Below are 12,205 nucleotides of genomic sequence, written 5' to 3'. Positions count from 1 at the left end.
CCGGATCTAGACAGGGGGAGTTGCAACACCCCCCCCCCCCCCCAGCCGCTGACTATTGGCTAATGAAACTGGTAAAATGGGGCCAAAATAATAAATGGGAATGTGTATGTGAAATTTCTTCAATTTATTCTTGAATTGCCTTAAGAATGCAAGAGAAGTCATCGTAGGTTTCAACCGTTCTCCGGGGGACATGCCCCTGGAGCCTGGACCCTTAGCACTGCGCCTAAGACTCACCCGCCCCCTTATATCACACACCCCTCTTCTGAAAGCTCCGCCCCAGCGAGTCATAGCGAAACCGGGTCATTGGCACGGCACAATAGCTTTACAACAACGAAACCAAATGTTAGTCATATAAATATATATTCCATGCAAAAAGTGCCGGACTTATCGAGCCGAAACCACGAAAGCTTTTCAATCATTCACCAAATTCATTCAGCAATGTTTTTTGCGATGATATAGCTCACTGCATTGATCTAGTATGACTATAGTAATTGATCCTTTTGATACCATGATTCAATCGTAAACTAACAGCTCGATTGCTGCCGCGCAACTGACTTGAGGTCAGGCCTACGCGGATGCGATCACAAATGCAACTTCCGCATTCCTGTAAATTGCTCATAGCCAGGAGAACAAAGACAAAGAAAAGAACAAGCGCATGCATTAAGCTTATATGCTTGTTTATACACCCATAATCCTGTGGACTTTGTACACGATATATCTTAGCCACCAACCTCAGTGTTTTAATCATTCTAAACAATTACGAAAGTTTTTACAATTATGAAAAGTTTCACATATTTCGCGGCATCATGAAGGAACAACGCCATGAATTAAAGACCTTTTCATTTAACCTATGAGTTCATCATAGTTAATTCCGTCACATCTGGAAAAAAAATTCTCTGAAAGCTATTAATTTACATCTTAAATGGAGACTTTGCCCTATATAATTGCCCACTTCTCAGTTCCCCATCGACCCCAGTCTTGCAGTACAAATTGTAACACGGCTAAATTCATACTTCCTGTTTTCGATACACCATTGAACTTGACTGCGTGGGCTAAAACGTATTGTGTGTGTGTGAACTTTGTAGCGTGAGCATGTTGTTTGCTTGAATGTCTGTGCATACAATGTACATGTAGGTCGGGACAGTTTTGCCATATGAACATTCATTCGTTTCCTTGATGCGCATGAGTACCGTGATAATTTGGAGGGGTCGCATTGGAAACTAGTTACGTGCCATATTATGCGTTATGCCAAGTCGTAGTCATTGTAATCTATAGTAAAAGTCAATCACCCACACTATATAACATTCTCGACCCATTCAAATTGTGATAGACCACAGCCCAGAAGGTATTCCTTCAGCGATGACGAAAATAACGACTGCCAGTTTGTTCCGTCCCCGTGGGCGTCTCCCGCCTTCAACCTGGACGACGCGAGCGACGACGACACAACGACGTCAAGGATGACCTTCAGACCATTGTTTTTTAGGTTAATTATTTGCAAGTCACGTTAAAATTGTTTCAATTAGATACTCCTAAACTACAGGGTCTTCGTGGTATATATGGTGAAAACGGCGCTGAAATAAAGCCTAACTTAAGAAATGGCGATGGTTTAATTAATAATGATCAAAAACCAGTTTGTCCACACGCAAGTCTATGAGATATGGTCAACACAATAGCACTGCACGTACAAAGAACTTCAATAATTGTAATTAGGTCTACACGCCTGCCATAGACGTGGACCAACTAGTTTTTAACCATTCTTCTGTAAATGGCCGCTTTTTCTTAACCTGAGCTTTATTTTCCACGCCGTTTTCACCACATACGATCAAGATCTTGTCGTTTACGAATATCTTAAAACAATTTCGACATGTCTCTTCAATTTTGAGAAATCTGCCTCTAAAAAAGTGTAAACTTGAAAAAGTGACCACTCTGTATTACAAACCAACAACCTTTTGTCGTTGTTGAATCCTTACTCGTGACCTGACTTCTTCACTCCGGATTAACTGCATTAAAACTTCCCTGACGAACCCCCTCCCCCCTTCCCACTGAATGCAACGTAGATTAAGCTGAAATTTGGAATACACTTAGATGATATAAGTGTTCAACTGCCCGTGAAATAACAACTTGAGGGAATTCCCTAGAAATTGAGATGAATACATAGATTTTGGGGACGTTTTCGAACGATTTCTTCCCGACTTTATGTCAGTATTACCAGTATTAAACCAGAATTGACGTTTCGGCATGATCGATATACGAACACGGCGATTTTTTCACTGACATGAAATTTGGAATTTCTTCTTCCGTTAAAATTTAACATTTCAATCATACTGAGCATATTTTCTGAGATACACAACGTTCAAAAGGCCATGTTTTTTGGGGTGCATGAATTTCACTGCTCTGCGTAGTGTTTAAGTACGTGATCGGATTAACTTTGTTTAACAACGGCGACGCTTATAGGCCTTCGCAACCACGTACGGCTGTTCACTCCGGATTGACTGCATAAAACTTCCCTGACGAATCCCCCTTCCCATTGAATGCAACGTACTAGCATGTATCACGCTCTGTTGGTCCTAATTCAGTCACGTCAGTGCGTTGGTATAGTCAACCTTGACCGGAGCAAAAAAAATGGTACAGATGTGAAGTTAAAGTGACACGTCAGGAAATGCACTACCTGACTGAGTTCAAAATCTACAAACAGGCCAAATTTCCTTCATCTGCTCAGCATTTTATTTTTTCCCATATTTTGGTACAACGAAGTAAACACGGGTCATATCGTTTTTTTCTTGCATGGTCTTTCAGAATTTTTTTACATCATTTAAAATTGTATATGGGTTTTACTTAGATTTTGTTCAACGCGATAAACTCCTTTAATCTTTCGTCTTCATGTAGTAAAAATTAAAAACTCAAATTATCCAAATGATTGAAAGGTCTTTAAAATACTAATCAGTTTTTTATTACGGCATAATGATCCAATTACAAAAAAAAATAGAGCTCATAATTTAACAGTTTATTTACAAAACGCGACATAACCATTTAAAAAATATAAACTCTTTGCACTGATATGTACTTAAAAGAATAAAAACAATAAGTCATGTTTCTAATGCTCAAATTTCGCTTTGTTGTATTATAGGTTTTCTCGGCCAATTTCCTAAAATGTTCATTCACTTCTGAAAATTGGGCATTCGTTTTCGTCAGACTTTGAATGCACGTCTTTAATCACATTTCAATTCAACGAAAGTTCACTCGTTTTCATTGTCCGTGCATTCGGTTATAAGAAACAGACGACCAATTACGTTACCTGTGCATTCATTTACGCAAGAACGCCTTTAAAAAAAATTGATTTCAGGTACAGCTAATTTGATTGACGGTTAATGAAAAAGAAACCCCTAACTGTATCTGGTGCCGAATGCATTAAACTAAAAGGGAAATAGAATGGTGAATATTGAAATCGCCCTCTAAAGGCGAAACAGATGTCTTGTAAACGAATCTGAACATAAACGAAAGGTGCTGCTCAATCACTTAATTGATTGAACTGAAATGGAATCGAATGCTCTGCAGCGAAAATGAAACGCATGTTCAGAGCGATTCTCAAATTCAGACGAAAATGAATGACCGATTTTCAGAAGTGAATGAACATTTTAGGAAATTGGCCGGGAAAACCTATATTAAATTGTGTTTAACTATATAAAAAACTATAACCAGCTATGGAAACTGACTTTAGGAGAGGGCGAAATTCTCTTAAAGATAACAAAATGGCGTTTATCGCGTTTTGGAAAAAACTCCATGTCTTTCAAGCAAATAATCCTTCAAACTATTTTCTAGAATTTCAGATGGATTGCATTTCAAAAGACGGAAATTAACATTTTCAGTAACTTTAGGATATAACATAATTCCAAGATAATCATTAAGTTGCGTTTCTGCAATGCCAAATAAATGCAGAAAATGTGTTCTAGTTAAGCTACAAGGGCATCCCTTTGTATTTCTTTGGTTTTCATTTCCGACTGACCCTTTTTTGGGCTCCCGACCCAAGAAAAAAACCCTCTTTTTATTACCTCCGACCCTGTCTGGATTAACACCCCCTCAAAAAAAACCCCCAAAAAACAAAAAACGAACAAACAAACCAACAATTTAATACGAAATCTAGGCCCTATAATCATGAGTACACATTCAGGCAATTAGGCTCTGTGTTACCCAAGTTACCTGAATAGCCTTTTTATACAGCCATGTCATTCAGCTGGTACCCGCTCTATGTTAAATGGTTCCCTGCACTTGTCTTTTGTTCCCAAGACTTACGCGGCCAAGCGTTCTTTTCAATATCTTGGGACCTTTAGATGGAGCAAGCTAACTGCTTCTCAAAGGAAGGCACATACTCTGTCCCAGTTTAAACATCTGCGTTATTAATTACTGTGTTTTATTGATATTTTAAGACTTGCTTTATAGTTGTACGTTATCTGATCAACTTCGTGTGATGTGCCTAATTGTTTTATTTTAATGACGTCCCGTTTTATTTGTTTTTTACTTTACTTCTTTGAATTGTGGGACATTTTATTTATTTGGTTTTCCAGTAGATGTGTTTTATCATTTTATTATGATGTAATTGTACATGTAAACTTATATACATGTTATCGTAATATTTTGTAGGATTTTGTTATATTTTTTACTGCATTATAACCAGGTGATCAGTGAGGCAGTTTCTAGACACATTAAGGTTAACTGTAGACATACTGATGACGTCAGGTTTATACATCTCGTCTCTAGAACTCAACGTTCACACTGCTCTCCCATTCATGCATTTCCTAGACTCTGGGATGAATTGCCTAAACAGCTTCGTATTGATTTTGTGACAACTTCGCTGAATTCTTGGTTAAGAAGCCTGAAAGATTTTGTTTGCTCTTCTGAGTGAATTTTAATCATCTTCCTAGCTACAGTGTTTTAATGTGCTTTTTATATAATGCAGTTTTTATATATAATTCCTATCTTCATTGTATAATTTTTGGTTTTTGTGTGTTTTAATTCATTGTTTTTTCCATTATTTAAGCACTTTTCTCAACTCTAGCCGTTATTTCTCTTTCGTAAAAGTTTTGGTTTTTATGTCTAAATTCAGTGTTGTTTTCTTTCATTCTGTCATTTGTTTTTCTGTCATCATCCTTCCGCATTCTTTTGATCATGGTAAAAAAAAATTTCATCTTTCCCCGCTTAAGTCACCTAAGATATGTTTTAATGTCTTAATTCATTCATTGTTTTGTTTTTTTGCCTTTTTAATCATCCTAATTCCCCGTATTAGTCATTTTTTTGTGTTTTCTTATCTCGGTAATCTCCCTTAAATTTTGGGTTCATGTTTAAATTCATTGTTTTTTCTCTGTCAGTGTCTTTTCTTATGAAACGTTTTAGTGCATGTTTCTATATATGTACTTGCTTTTTTATGTATCAATATGCTTTTTTATATACATCTTTTTATTTATTATTTATTTATATAGCTTGTTTTATTGGTGCAGCAGGTTGCTGTTCCTTGCCTTTCTTTATAATGTTGTGAGAATGGCTAAATAAATAATAATATACGATTGAAAAAATTATACGTTATCTGTTTGTACCCAGTGGGATTTTATAAACTAATTAGGCCCAGCCATTTAAGTGAAACCCAGTGCATGGCATACCCATGTTTTAGCCTCGGAGAGGCGATTGAGGAAAAAAGTAATGGGCTTTAACTTTTTTCCTACATAATTTTTTTTTTCCAAAACGAAGGGGTACCGGGTGTGGGATGTAGCAAGGCGTATGTTTGACCTACTGTCATTGAGTGCAGGTCCTTATGGGGCAAATTTCACACCCAGCCACCACCTCTCGATAAACCACTTTTGGTATCAGCAACATTTTCAACGTAGGCTTATCTTGTGTTGGCTAATCTCGTTCCATGGATGCCACCGTAAAGGTAGATAATCGGAAAGGCGACATGTCCTTACCAACAAAGAGAAAGTTCGAGCGAGATTTATGGTTAACAATATACAAACTAGTTTGCTCGAACCAATGCTGGTCGAATGTTCTTTAGAGTTTTCTACGGGTACGGTCTGCTAATTTATTTCAAGGCTTAATTATATGCGGTATAAACCCTTTCCATGACACACGCCACGCTGTACGTTATGCTTAATTGCTTTGCGCATTTTATTGTTTTTTTTTTTGTACAGAAGCCTCCTTCTTTCAGTTTTCCATGAAAAAATCATAAGTAAATATGATTTGGAAGAAGACAACAGCTGTGGCAGATTCGTATTAATGAGATATCAGTGGTGATAGCCTACATGCACGACGTACTGGTGAAACCATTTGCTTGGTAGAGAATATTTTCAATCATATACTACATTGTGCATTGATATACAACTGAGCTTATTATATTTTTACACTTTAGGAGGAAACATCTGCTGAAATGTTTGGATCCGCCTGAAATAAACTCCACGAATTTGTAGATATCAATATAGCGGGGAAATATTTCTACAACTTAAATAATGAGGAATAAAAAAGACAAATTAAAAACAAATTATATTGTTCTTTACATGCGCAAGATAAGATGTGGCCGCAATGCAAGAATTGATAAAGGAATATGGGCGTTATTGAAAATAGGTATAGGCCTATAGAAGTAAAGCAATTAAAAATAACAATGAACAATACTAAATATCAAGACCACCTTGACGCTATATGTACAATCATTGAACGAACGACTCTTTTAAAACAGAATTGTTGCTATTTTATGAGCCGATGAAGGCCTATCGGCTGGCCGAATGTAAACATTAATTAAGCATTGGTATATAATCATGACCAGTTTCCATGAAATACAAAGATAGTTTCATTATTTTGATTAATTTGATTCGGGGTGTACAAATCTAGTGGTTGCCTTTATTTCTTTCAATTTGGCGATTGAGTTGTATGCATGTACATTATAATATCACCATATAGCTGGCCTCAAAATCTGTGGTATACATGAAACATCTTGCTGCTATGAGTGTTTGCTTGTTTGTGTTTTTTTTCTGAATGGCAAGTGTGCCATCAAAACCTTCCATATATGCGGTCATGCATTACAGTGTTAAGTTTCATATAATTTGCATAGGATAATATTTTAGAAATCCTATTTATCGGTACACCGATGCCTCAAAGCAATATCTGTGACTAGTCGATCATATCTAAGGGGATCATGCACACGAACTAGCCCGAAAACGCGGCCGTCACGCATCACGTCACAATGGCTATTTTCTCGGCTGTTAAGTCAAAATGGCGGCTGAAGGTATTGACGCAGTCATTTATATTAGTATGCCATGCAGTATCACTGCAGAGTAAATGAGACATCTATATTCACAACATTATAATAGCAGGTATAATATATCTCAGTCTCGCTGCAGCGTAATATCTTCCCATGCACTGACACTAAATCGATATCCGTGTTCTGCAGGTATAGGGTCCGCACTACGTTCCGACTACAAAAGAATTGACATCACTCAATTAAATATATAAATAGGTGTTTACGCAGAATAACGGCAGTGTTTTTAATTTTAATCTCTGATACATTACACTGCATAATACTATGGACCAAATCACTGGTGAATAATGATTATTTAATTTTAAACGATTGTGTTTAATAAACTCCGATACTCGAACGAGTTAACGTGCAAACTGATAAAAAGTCGCAGTTATTTATTTGAAATTATAGTGATATATTTATGCTGTTAAGAATATTTGTTTGTTTGGAAACCAGGTTTGAGGCATTTTTGGGTTCAATTTTTTTATCCGTCGCAAAACAAAGAGAAACACTTCAGGGAATCATAGTAAAAATGGATTGAAAGAGTTTTCAAAGTGTGAGTAAAATTAGTGTTTTTCTCACAGGTTTCTCTTAACTACACGATAACAAAGGAATGTCCACACAAGGTATATGTAACGTAAACATGGATGTGCATGCACATGTATACACGAGGACACGAATAGAGGACAATGGTCCACAATTCACCGAAGGACCACATTGAGGTATTAGGTATACAAAATATATGGAAGGTCTTCCCAAAAAGTTAAAGGCTCCATGAGATAATTTTGTTTTTATCTGAGAAACACTTTTTGTTCTACTTTCCAGTCCTCTTACATGTTTGAAAACTATGTCACATTCCTTTTTGGATAATTTTAGTGGAAGTGCAAATTAATGTCATGCTTTTCTGGACAACTGAGGGCACTGTTGCTGTGATGTCATTTCAGGAATTAAGACACTGTGCAGTTTAAGGGTATTTTCTGTTCAAATTGTGAACCCTAAAATTTGTTCATTGAAAAACATTTATGAGAAAAGAACATTTACGAAGGCAAATATCCGAAATCCTAGCAATTGTTTTTGTACTGAATTAGCTGCAACATTAGGCTTTTGCCGGGAATGATATCACAGTTTTGCTATATATGGTAATTTGCATTAGGATAAAACCCCCAAAAGGCACCAAAATACCCTTGAAAATGGCAAAATGAAAATATATATGGGACACAAAGGTGCATTTCCAAGGATTGCAAGAAAAAAAAAATATATTATATAGGCCCTTTAAAGTATATACCAATGAGGGACAATATGAGGTGAACGATTGAAGGTGTTTGCAGATATGTACATGTACAGGGTTCCTTATGGGGTAGAAAACACAATTAGACTCCATAAGGAAGTATTTAGTATTTATAGGGAAACGCTGTGGTGTTTGAGAATTCAACAGCAACAAAGGAGAACAAAGAAGAGAAACCAAGGGGTACCCCAATATGTGTGCGTGTGAGGCTGCGTTTCAGTGTTTAGGGTGTAAATCAAGGACAGCTATACACGTGCAACATCATCGATGAATTGAGGACAGGAACCAAATCGAAGACGACCTCGATTAGAAAACATGTGCAAAACCAGTGAGAGCTGTTGCAAAAACGTAAGAGTATAATTAATTAAACATAAAGGAAAAGGGAACAACAGAAAATCCTCGGTTTACACATTAAACAAACGTGTCTGAGTTTGTATATGCATTTAAATAGTGGAGGTTAAACAATAGAGGGCATGAATATATCCCACGATTGACTCCGAAGGTCCACGATTGAGATTCGTGCACAAAACGAATGAGAAATGTTGCTAAAAAGTTAGTGTACACATCAAAGAAGGACAATCACTTGCAGCTGTATAAACACAGTTGTCTCGGTTGGTCATCCTTTATGACTGAGGACTTGGGACAATAGGGTGTGTGCGATAACCCGGGCCCGACTCTGCCCGAGGACCTGGGCACTTATGGGAGCTGGGTAAAAAAGTATCAAACAAAAGGAGCAAAGAAGGAAAGGGGACGGAATTAGGTCGGATCCTCATAAGTATCAGCTGCGTGCCTGTGTGGGTGTGTGTATGTGAGGGGGAGCTGGATTATGAGGGCACTCTGAAAATATTGAATTGTTTTTGATTTTTATTGATTAAATGCAGGCAGGATAAGTAATGATGAGGTGCTGATTAAATTAACACTACATATTTATTTATTGACTTCGCCCTCTTGTCTTTGTCAATTTTCTTATTCCGTCTTTGTCCCCCCCCCCCATTCCCCGCGACATGTCCTAAATGTTGACGCTCCTATACTCCTATCAACTTGTTGTGTGTGGTAACTTCGTACATGCAGAATTGACGTTAGCTTTGATAGCATCAACATCATTGAAACTTCCTGGCTATTTCCGCCATGAACGCGAGCCTTAATGCATTCCGCATCGATCAAAGCTCAGAGTTCGCGTCTGTGACAATGATTTATGACGCATGACCTGCGCTTAACACTGCAAGTTATCTGAAGGGGTACAGGTCGATTGATTTTGCAGGTGCACAATTAGCCGTGACCCTCAGGTCGTCTTCAACCACGTACCCTAGTCTAAGGGAGTATGCACTGTTTCCTGTAACAAATAATTGCAAAGTGCATGGTTGGTATTAGGAACTAGATTTTGAAATTGCATAGTTTTCTTGATTATATATTTTGAGCTATTAATCATCTAGCTATAGTTTCATCTAAGAAATAGTGCTAAAACATCAACGATAAGTTAGGATTTATAAAAAAAAAAATTAACCCATTGTCCTTAAATAAGAACAATAAAACGGTTAAGTTCCCCCACCACCAAACGGGAATCAATAAACCCAAAGTGATCTTGCTTAAATTTCAAGCGAAAGAATTAAGCCACAATGAAATAGGCCTATTATCGGGTCCAATCATAGTAAAGGGGAGCAAGTTAACGTAGTGAGGGGTCCAGGATTTTACAAGGGCGTGGCTGTTGAAGTCCAAGATTGTTCAAGGTGGGTGGATGGGGCGTTGCCGTCAACACAAAAATGAATCAAAAATTGAGTGATGACAAATGCAGGGAACTTAAGGAAATTTTGTATTATTTCCAGTATAAATAATTAACATTTGTCAGTCGGTCTACCCCCCCCCCTCCCCACCTGGAACCGTCCTAGATGCAGCAGCTATATAAAACCTGTTTATAATAGGATATTATTTTTTTATTTGTCCTGAGTAAAAACTGCACAGAAAACACAATCATCGTTTACATATAACGTTAATACTATTAGCGCATGGCATACGTTTCTTTAACTCTGTGGTGTGCGACAGTACTAGCATTGTCAGTAGACATAGCTAAAAAAGCATCGTGAATGCCCCTTTAACCCTGGTTGAACTTTTGACCCAGAATTTTTGAGGCAAAGATCCGACCCAGGCTCGAAGTCCCATAGGATTTGTATTGTCAGGTATAGACACTATGAGAAGGCATTCTTTTCACCAAAACGCCTTTGTAAGACCGTAACACCCATGCACCATCATACTGAAAAGTTTAGTACTGTTGATTAATTTCAACTATAAAAGACGATGGCGCCTCCAGGGTTTAAAAAAGTATAAATTATAATGTTAACGTTTTCATTCATTGTTCATTATGAATGATCGACACGACATTTTTTTGTGCATTATCATTGACACACAGGTCCCGTGGCCTTTTGGTGCATTTTAAATTGAAATTTAATACGTTAGCTCCGGGTGTCCCATGAAATTGTAACAAAAGCAAGTAAAACGTGTTGGTTTTGTATTGAATTAAAGGTATAAAAACGAAAGATTATTCAACATAATGTGATAATACATGATGCAATATATATTTAATATATATATATCGATTATTTATGCTAAAAATAGTCGACCTACGTACGTTTGTCTCGATTTCATATTATTTTGAACCTCAAGCTACAGCATACAGCAGGTGTATTTCTACTTTTCAGATAACACGATGTAATTTCCCCTTTCTTGCACTTATATAAATAATTAAATTCATGTTTTGTTATTTCAAAATCACGGGAATCTAGACCAAGTACACGCAATTAGATAAAGCTATCATAAAATATTTGGATTTCTTTTTTGTTCCGTTAAAAAAATGAATGTTTTATGTTTTCTAAAAAACAATGATAATAATATATACTTTTTTTCATTGAAAACGGCTCTTTCTATACCAATGGCTTTTTTTTCATTTTTGAGTAAACCAAGGCAAATCAGTCGGTTGTCGTATGGTATTGTTGCTTTATGTATGCTGTAACCAGTGCAATAAAACATAAATTTGCAATTCCGATCAGCCTAACGAATTGAATATTTTGGGTTTTTGTCTAGTGTATTGCAAATAGGTCTACATAATATGTGCATGGAGAGAATAAACGTATAGAAAAAACCGCACAATGTCAAACATGAACGAAAAGTCAAAATAATGTTACGGTATTTTGCAATTTGGTCGACACATTTGGCATCTAATACATGCTTCCCTTTAAGAACGCCAGTGGCATGAATTTAAGCATTTCTAAATTTACGATTCATTACTTCTCATTATTATCAAACAATATCAATGTACATGCATGTTTTATTATTGGCACACGAGATAACAAAGACACAAGGTTGATACGAAAAATGACGGCATTATATCGGCAGTAAGTGACCATAGAGAGCTGCATGAAAACATCGATCGAGTGTCCCTGAGTCGATATCGACGATTTTATAATCAGCATGTATCATCTCAAAATGATCATGTTCTCCGATTATTCACAGAAACTAATATAATCACTCATCCTTATCTGGATTTGATTATGCACTGAATATTTTAGTTAATTTACCAAATGGCCTTTTTTATGAAGGTAGATGTTTGTCTTCTAATTATACAATATGCGTATCTTCAGTATTACGCACTA

This window comes from Patiria miniata, unplaced genomic scaffold, assembly GCF_015706575.1.
Source record: "Patiria miniata isolate m_02_andy unplaced genomic scaffold, ASM1570657v1 HiC_scaffold_7, whole genome shotgun sequence".
In the NCBI taxonomy this organism is placed as follows: domain Eukaryota; kingdom Metazoa; phylum Echinodermata; class Asteroidea; order Valvatida; family Asterinidae; genus Patiria; species Patiria miniata.
Note: the sequence above shows the minus strand (reverse complement) of the source record.